Here is a 9,044-nt window from a genome sequence, read left to right on the forward strand (position 1 = left end):
TGTTTCCGTTCTCATTCTCGTTCCAAATGTGGAAACCAGCCACGGAGGAGTCATGCCTGGGAGCTGGGAGCCCCGTTTCACGCTGTGAGCCACGGGCTGGTGGCAGCACAAACTGTTTCTTGTTTCCAGCGGGGCCGTGGCCCCGTGGTGACAGACCCGGGCTCTGTGCGGGCTCGCCGGCGGCCCCGGCTCTCGGCTGTGCAGTGGGGGCACGGGGGTGCTCCCCAGCAGGCGCCCAGTCACCCAAACTCCTCATCTCTTTCCGTCCACCCTGTTCTCATTTTCGGAAGCAGGGATGAGAGAATGGGTCAGAGAAGGCTTTGGCCGATCACAAGTGCTTTCAGAAACTCTGGCCCTCTGAGACAGAGTTTGTAATTAATTCTAAAAAAAAACCCTTTTTTTTTTTTTTTTTCTCCTTTCCCCAGGAACAGCAGCAGAAGCCTCAATATCCTTTTTGAGACCAAGGTCAGCTTTCAGAGTATGACCCACAACAAACTTTTTCCAATAGCTTCTTCATCTAAGCCTAAAAGTAAAATAAGCAATGTTCCATTTGCATTCAGATGAAATCCTTGCAGAAGAGGAGGAAAAGTGCAGTCTGCCAAGACAAATGAGTTTGAAAGAGAAACATAAAATGAAGAATAGGAGGAACTTCTTGGAAAAGCAAAACTGTCCACCAACCCCAACTAAATCTCTCCCTCCCAGGGGCAGTTCTCACTCGGTGCAGCGCCCCAGACTTTCTGTTGGAGGAGGCCATTGATCAGAGCCCTAGCAAAAGGGTAGGGAGGGGACAGAAAGCTTGAGCTAGATCTAGTTCTTCTCCGCAGTGCAGAGCAATTTCTGTTTTACGTTCTTCTGAAGCATAATGTTCCTTCTCGGGCTGGTTAGCTGATTTACAGTCCTGCGATAGGCCTCCATCCCCAAGTGGCTCAGTAATGTGTTACGTTTAGCTCTACGGAGTCGACCTCTCCTAGCTAGCTAAGGTGGACGTGAGCACGGGCGAGTGCCCGGGAGGGCTCGCCGAGCCTGCGGTACCCGTGCCGGGGGGCAGGCAGGGCTGCGGCCCCCCCGGGGAGCTGCCCTTTCCCTCTGCGCTGCCGTCCCGGGACGGGTGTCCTGCGCAGCCTCGCCGCTCCCCTTGGAGGGGGAAACGCGTCACGCTTCCATCTTCACCCCGGTAGGAAAGAGAGGAGACCCCCGTCTCCTCTGGGATGCCGCTGGTGGGTAAGCACCCCTCCCGGGGATGACCGAGTGGCCGCTGGGAGGCACGCCTTTGAGCTCTGCACCGAGCTGTGTATTGCCTTGCCATCCCAATGGAAACACGGTGGACGCTTCCGCTTCGGTGGTTATAACAGAAGGATTCTGTTGTCCTTTTATTGTAAACGAGAACAGTAAACTTCCTCCATGCTTTGCCTGCAGATTTCCTTATGTGGTCATAAGATCCACAGACCCAGACCCTGTGCTCTGCAGTGTCTTAATTGGCAAGTCCCTGAAGTTGTCTGTTGGCACCCGGGGTTGTTGTGCATTAAGTATCTCGCGCCATCAGGGGATTCGCCTGTTAGGTTTGCATTGTAATGTTCTCGACTAACCAGAGGTTTCCTGGAAATGCCACATCTGGCGACCCTCTCAGCAGCGCGGTGCCATCTTCCTCACCATCTGCCCTGCCACGCCGGCCGCCCGATCCCGTCAGCTGCCGAGTCTGCACAGAACCAGAATGACCAGTGCCGCGGGGTTGTGTCTTACTCTTCCAGGAAAGGCGTTTCTTCACCGAGAAAACTCTTGATTTTCATGTGTGGTGGGCTGTTCACCTCGGGCTCGGTGGCAGGCAGGAGCGTAGGTGCACAGGAAATCCCTGCGGTCACACCGAGCCCGGGCTCCGGGACTGCAAGCCTGTAAATGGGAACTGCTTGCACGATTTCCCAATTCTGCATGTACCAAAGCAGTGTCACGCAGTTGTCATCTGCAGTTACTAATGTTGTCACCAGTCAGGAGGCGTTCATCGGTCCCTGGGATGGAACTTGTGTTTAAGATACTTTGGCTCTTGCTGAAAGGACGTGACAGAGCGTGACTGTGGCACACGCCGCTGCCGGGGCGGCTGAGCCGGAGCAGAGCGCTGGAGGTGATCTGCAGTGTCAGGCAAATTGTAGGACAGTTTTGACAGCATGCCTGTTGCGTGTTTGGGTTTTGATTGCATATTTATTATACCCTATTTGAAAGGCTCGATTTGAATTGAGAGTCTGACCTGAAAAATTCCAGCTTGCTTAGAAGGGGTTCTCAGTGCTTTCTAGCACTCAGTTCCTTTCCTGGGGTCTCATATCAGATCATGGATTGCTCTCATGCAGCCTAGAAATGGGGCTTTGACGTTGTAAAGTAGATACATCACTTAGTTTGAATCCTAGTAGTTTGGATATCCTTTCCCATCCTCCCCCTGCTGCTGCCTTCCCCCCTCTCCCCCCCCAAAAAACCAACCAAAACCAGAGAATGCTTTGAAACAGAAAGCGAAGCATCTTGTTCTTGTCAACCCTGATAACATTAAAAGAAGCTGTCCTGTGTAATGTGCATATGGCAGGGCTGGCTGTTACTTCTCAGCTGAGTGTAAAGATGCATCAAACAACACGTGCATTGCAAACTGCTGCCGCCTGTCCTTATTTTTCAGCTTTGCATGATGGAGTTCTGGAAGTCAGCACTTCTGGGTTTGATGTTGGGTGAGTTTAACAACCTGTAGTTTTGCACTGACTTTGTTTCTCTGAAGAAAGCAATACTAGCACCATATTTACGACTGCTGTAGAATATTATGTGCATCAATTATGCTGAGTAACTCTGAGTAACAGTGCAGGCAGATCGCTGCTGCAGTTGAGTTCCACTGGCCGCATTCACGGGGAGTTGCTGTCGGAAGGCTCACTGGCTTTTTAGGGACCCAGGGACATAGTGAAGGCCAGGGCCCGGTACTCCGGGGCACGTGGCACGCCTGTTCTCTGCACGGGCACGTGTCCTGGCAATCCCTAGTCGCTGTTCCTAGTCCCAGGGCTTTTCAGAGCAATACCCACTGAACCTTTAGAAGATGTCTTCAGAATGATTTTTGTTTGGCTCTGCTTATGTAATGGAATTGCATCCCCAGAATGGGAGTACAGAAAAGTTGTTAAACAGAGCCTGCCTTTGAACAAAGCCTTGAATTCGTATTTTCTAGAGGGGAAATTTCTTCAGGTTGAAGCCCAAAGTTGCCATTTAGTTTCTGCAAAGTGAAGGGTTAATTCTGTGCTTTGCAAAATATTTCTGGGGAGTCGAACCCAAAGTATTGTCAATTGAATGGGATCTTTGGGCGGTGTGGCCCTGCTGCTCAGGCTTGCAGTTTAATGCTGTAACTCACTGACTTTATTGCCCAGGAGGAAATGAAGGTAACAGTGCTTGCTTTTAATAGTCAGTGAAGAACACAGTTTTGTGTGTTTAATGCATTGAGGAAAAGCTTAAAAACAGCCCTCAAAATGCACCTTTTCATGTTAAATGTTCAAGGCTGTTCCAGTGGCTTGAAATAGCCATCCTGTGTTCAGTGCAGTTAGTGACATCTCCTTTCTCCTCTCACTTCACTTTTATTTGATGTATTGTTTTTCCATTTTGTTTACCATTTGGGGCTTCCAATGACTATCATTGTACTTGAAACACGATACAAACTAAAGAAAACGCCGCTTCACATATTATTCAGTTTGCTACTTAATTTGAACAGGGTGTTTCCACTGCATAGTTCTGGCAGACTATTGTCGGTGGAGTTTATCAAAAGGCTACGTGTGTGAGTAGTTTTATATAGATGGAGTGGTAAAACAGACATCTATGTTTAATATGCTCACACACTCTTTTTGTCCAAAATCTAGACTCTTGATTATTTAAAACTTGATCATATTCTGATAGAAACATAAAATTGCTGAACCAGCTCAAACCAATATACTAATTAACTCAGAAAACCGTTTTTATGGTGGCCAGGGGTCATTGCTGAGGAGGCAAATAACCAAAAGGCAGGCAGATAGAGCGTGCCCGCTCAGGTGGGGCTCTCGCTGTAGAGCACTCACTGGTTTACAGACAGCCAGAGCTCCGGGCTGTGCGTGGAACCGGGGTGCTGGATCGCCCTGACACATCCAGGATCTGGTTCACATTTCTATTTTTTGCAAAGCTCGTTACCTTCCTCACCAGGGAAGGGGATGACACGAACTGAAGCAGGTAAGCCCCAGCGCTAGCAGGCGTACCTTCAAACCGGCGTATAATGGCAAGAGTTGCCACGACCTCAGCTGGGGGTGGGGGTTGACGTGGGGCTGCACCCACGGCAGCTCTGAGCCCGAGCTAGCAGGACGCTCCCTGCCGTGGGGAGGACGTACCTGGGGTGCCGGGAGCAGGCGCGGCTCTGCCGTGGGTCGGGCGGGAGGCTCTGCCGGCACCGGCCCCGGGGCTGCTCGCGGGCCCAGCCGCTGCCGCGGGCCCCGGCCGGCGCGGCGGAGCAGAGCAGGGCTCCTCCGGGGACCAGAAGCGAAGTGCCGCTGCTCTTCCTCTCCGGAGATCGCGAGCAGCCAGTGTGTTTTGGAAAAGGAAGTCAATTCTAGGCAGGCAAAGTCAGCTCGAGCGCCACTGGAAACGCGAAAATGTGTGGCTGCTCTGTGGTTTCTCTGTGGAAAGTTGTGCGGTCTCGTGATGCAGTGGACAGTTCAAGCTTCACAGCCATCCGTATGAAATGATTTTAAAAATGGTAACATGCTGAAAGGTAACAGAACCAAAGGGTGAGCAACTTTGGGCATGACTTTTCCATACTTTGTATTTCGAAATTATGCCGTTGTAGGATCGCCTGATGGCATGGCTACACTTTTTGGGTCGAAATGTCATTCTTGGTTAACGCTTGTTTAGGATTGCTAAACTAGAACTAAGTACGTCAGTCACAATGCTGCCTCCATAAAAGATGGAAGTGTGGAGCTCTGCATGAGTATGTGAAGTCCCAAAAGAAGGAGAAATTAAATATTTTCAAGCATAAGCTGCCGTTCTGTGATGAATTAAACCTTGCAGCACAGATATCTTTTTTGCATGCTTCAGAGAGAAGTAAGCAGTTGTCCAGGGCAGAGGATTAAGAGCTTAAAGAGTGGGTAGGACATCCCAGCTCTGTGTATAGTTTCACCCCATTGGAATGACTCTAGACTGCAGGGCAAACTGAAGGGTTGCTTTGTTATGCAAACAGGGATATTTTTCCAAAATGCCAGCCAAATTTAGTATTTAAGGATCTAAAGATATGGCTGTTTTTTCCAAAGGGCCAAGAAAGCAAGCAGTGAGTGTGATTGCCAGAAGACCCCTGCTATATATCATATACTTACAGTGGCTTAAGAACAAACTGGTAATATATTTTACCTTTAGCCATACAAGTCTTTTTCTTCCCCCCCAAATCCAAAATTCACTTCTGCTGGTCTTGCCGTCATTTTATTAAGGAAATAATTTGAACTTTTTGTCTGAGCCCAGTGCCTGTGAAAGGGTACCTTTTTATCGTCCTGCCGATGGACTTCTGTACCAGAACTGGAGAACATATTCCTAGAGAGAGATGGGAGAAAAGTGGCAGCGTATCTGGTGGCGGAAAGGGCTGGGGGTTTGGTTCTTCAGGTGCCCGCTGACAGTGGCAGCTCTGAAGCCTTTGCGAACAGGAATGGGGCTGACGGGTTCACGCTTGTTTTTTTTTTTTCCTAAATGAAGGATCTTACACCACCAAACCATTGCCATCTGTAAGCAGTATGTCTGACTACTTATCGCCTTATAGGTCTGTGTCCTGTAGCCAAAACCTTCTAATGAAGTAGTGAGTGCTTCCAACCCTGCTAAATGTGAAAACACATGGCTTGTGTTACATCTTTGGTCAAGCCCAGTGAATCGATAAAAGCAGGATGAACAAGATAAATCATTTTACAGAACAATCCTACTAGAGGGCATGCCAATTACAAAAGTCTTGCAGGACTTCTGGATTTTGTTTTTTGCCCTATCAAAGCTGCCGGCAAATACTTTCTGCCTAGTTTTGTTTTGCTGACGGGTAAATGCCTGTGCGTCGTCGTTGAGCAGCCTTCTGAGGCCTTGGAAGGATCCGTCTGAAGCTGAGATCCCAGGTCTCTGGCTGCCCGGAGCTGGAGCGCTGCCGCCCCGGGGGTGGCACGGGCTGCGGCGGGGGGAGCTCAGGGCTGGGGCTGACACACGGGAGTAAGCCCGCTCACGGGTGCACTGGTTAAGCAATTATGATTGCTTAACTCATGGGTTTCTGGTATGCATCAATACAAAGATACGTTTTTAGAACTTTGGGGGTTTTAGCTTCCTTTTTAAAGGACTGGTGGAAAGCCACAGTAGAGGTTATTGCTGGAGAAACCTCGAAAGTAAAGGGCATAACATTCGTAGTGACAAAAATCTTGCACAGGTCTGGAGCTGTCTCTAAGCACGTGTTCAAATAACATTTCTTCCACTCTAGCCTTATGGCGTGGAAGGTTCTGGCTGGGCTGCTCAATTACAATGTAATGCAAAGCTTCCTAAATGAAAAAAATTGCAAATGTTCCCAAATTGTGTGCTCCTTGCACTCTTGGGTCTGATCTGCTGTCGTGCCTCTACCTGGAAAGGCATCTTTCACATGCAGTGTCCTATAAAAAAGGGGAAACTCAGACTGCAGAACCAAAATTTTCATATGCTTCTGTTCTGATGTGGTTCTCTGAAATGGCAGCGATAGATCAGGGCATGAGACTTTCCCTGTGAACCTTCTTGTATCTTTTTCTTCCAGGAGCAACTCTTAAGGACCAAAATTCCATGTCAAATTCCAACAAATTAAATACAGTTATCTGGTATTTGGGTGCTAGGGTATTCTTTTATAATTCATTTTTAGCCCTGGGAAAATATTTCTCAAGCAGCATCTTCAAAGAGCTGTGATATATGTAAGTGCGTGTACAAACCAGCGATGAAGGATTATCACAGATACATCCTGTCGAGATAAAGTAAACTCACTTTGGGGGCGTTTTTACAGCGAAGTGTTGTATGAATCCAAGTTGTCAGGTCCGGCGCGGAGGCTGGGGCGTGCCGGTGCTCCCTCGTGGGACCAGGCTTCCCAGGAACGCCGGGTGGCTTTGTCTCCTTCGGGCGCTTGGTCGGGGCTGTCTTTCACCAGGCAAGGCCGAAGAAGAGAATCTTTGGTTATTAATGTCTGTGCAGTGCTGTATACTGCCATTTCACTGAGCCAACCCAGCACGCTGTTCCCTTTAATTTGAGAATCGAAACTATGCAACCCAGTCCCCAGAATGGTTCCCTTAATGTGGTTTTGGATGTGCAAAGACCCCTAAGAGTACCAAATGGCAGATTTGATCCCAGAGCTAGTGTTTGAGGTTGTGCGTGAGCCTCGTTTTCTGCAGAGTTGCTTGGGAAACAGGGTTTACTCTGTGGTATTTCAGCATTTTAAATATTTTTATATGAAGTAGGATAGATATCCAAAGTACCCTGTCTTCCTTTCCAGAAATGATCTCCCTTGAACAATGCTAGTAGTTATATAATACTTGCATTAATCCAAATATTATAATATTTACATTTCAACTTTTTCATTATCCATAAACCAGAGTATAAAGTAACAGTGTTTAAAAAAAAAAAAAAAAAAAAAAAAGAGAGGAATCCTCGTTTCAGTAGAAAACTTCATCAAAGTTGTTCTAATCTTGTTATTTGAGTGCTGCGTTTTCAGGATTTTCTTGTCAAACCATTTTTTTTCTATATTAAGAGGAAAGTCCTTAAATGAATAAGGCACTTGATGAGGGACTGTTGCCATCTTCTGTTTGTTCACTTGCACTACATGGCGGAAGGGGCGTATGACAGTCGGTTGCTCAAAACGCCTGCCGGTTCCTTCCAATCTGCATTTTTTAAGTTGGCTGTTGATTTTTTTTTTTTTTGTACCCGTGGCCTTTACCCTGCAGAAATCCGGTTTATTGCCCTGCGAAGTACAGGGCAAGATGGTGCACGCGGACGCGGTTGCCCTTCAGGGCGAGATGCAGGCGGGTCCGTGCGGCCTGGCTGGGTGCCCTCTCGCCGGGGCCGGGGCTGCCCCCACGCTGCCCCCCCCGAGCATCCCTGCTGGCCGGCGGCTCCGCGCCCCCCGCAAACCCTGCTGGAGCTCGTCGCGGGGAGCCGGCGCTCGCCCTGTGCCGGCTGGAGCCGCCGGAATCGCCTTGGGACCCCCGAGATGCCCCGGTGGCTGTTCGCTCCCGAGGGTGCGCTCCGGCACCTTGTTCCTCCCTCTCAGTGCCGCAGCTGTTAGTCAGCACCCTCTCGTGCAGCGCCTGCTGTGCCGGTCACTTATTATTCCTTTCTTCTTGCCTCGACTTTGGGTGCTCTCCTTTACGTTTCCTCTGCTCTGGTTGCGTGCACCACAGCGTAAAATAATACCCTGAAGGTGCTGCCTGAACTGCTCTCCGAAAACGAATTTCACCTGCTCATCACACACAATTACCGTTTCCAAGAGTTGAGAGCAGCTGAAGTTATAAATAATTTTGGACAAAAAATTCCTAATGCTTTAAGTCTTACTCCTGTTGCATTAAGCAGGCATAGAAAGTGCTGGGAGACGGAATTTTCAGCTTCGTGTTGATTGCTCGGTCCTGCCATGTGCGAGTCTGGCAAGGGCCGTTTTCCTGCTGTGTACTCACTGAGAAGGAGATTAGCAGGAACGAAAAAGCTGCTTTAGCAGCCGTCTTCCTTCCTTGTTTGTCTGTCTGTTTGTTTTTCCCGAGCGGAGACTTAAGCTGGGGTGGCGTTTGGCTTTTTTCTGTTTGATGTTTTGAGGGGGGTGGGAAGGGCCCTGGCGGGTTTGGTGGGCGGAGGAGCCGGCGCCCGCTGCCGGCCGGGGGCAAAGCGCCGTTTCCGCAGACGGAGCCCGCGGGTGCCACCACCTCCCCGCTCCCTCCTCTCGCTGCCTCCCGCTCCCAGGCCACAGCTCGCCCGTCTCGGCAGGAGCCTCCCGGGGCTCCGGGCTGCTCTCTGAGCCGGGGCATGCGTAGCTTCTCTTGGCCCTTAAAAAAAAACCCAGC

The 9,044-nt window shown here is 49.5% G+C and overlaps 1 protein-coding gene across 8 annotated transcripts in view; it reads left to right on the forward strand.

Moving 5' to 3' along the window:
• MED12L (mediator complex subunit 12L) overlaps window positions 1-9,044 on the forward strand; it is a 141,245-nt gene that overhangs the window by 57,326 nt on the left and 74,875 nt on the right. The window lies entirely within an intron of this gene.

The sequence above is a fragment of the Tyto alba genome, unplaced genomic scaffold, assembly GCF_018691265.1.
Source record: "Tyto alba isolate M040663 unplaced genomic scaffold, T.alba_DEE_v4.0 Super-Scaffold_10, whole genome shotgun sequence".
Taxonomy (NCBI): Eukaryota; Metazoa; Chordata; class Aves; order Strigiformes; family Tytonidae; genus Tyto; species Tyto alba.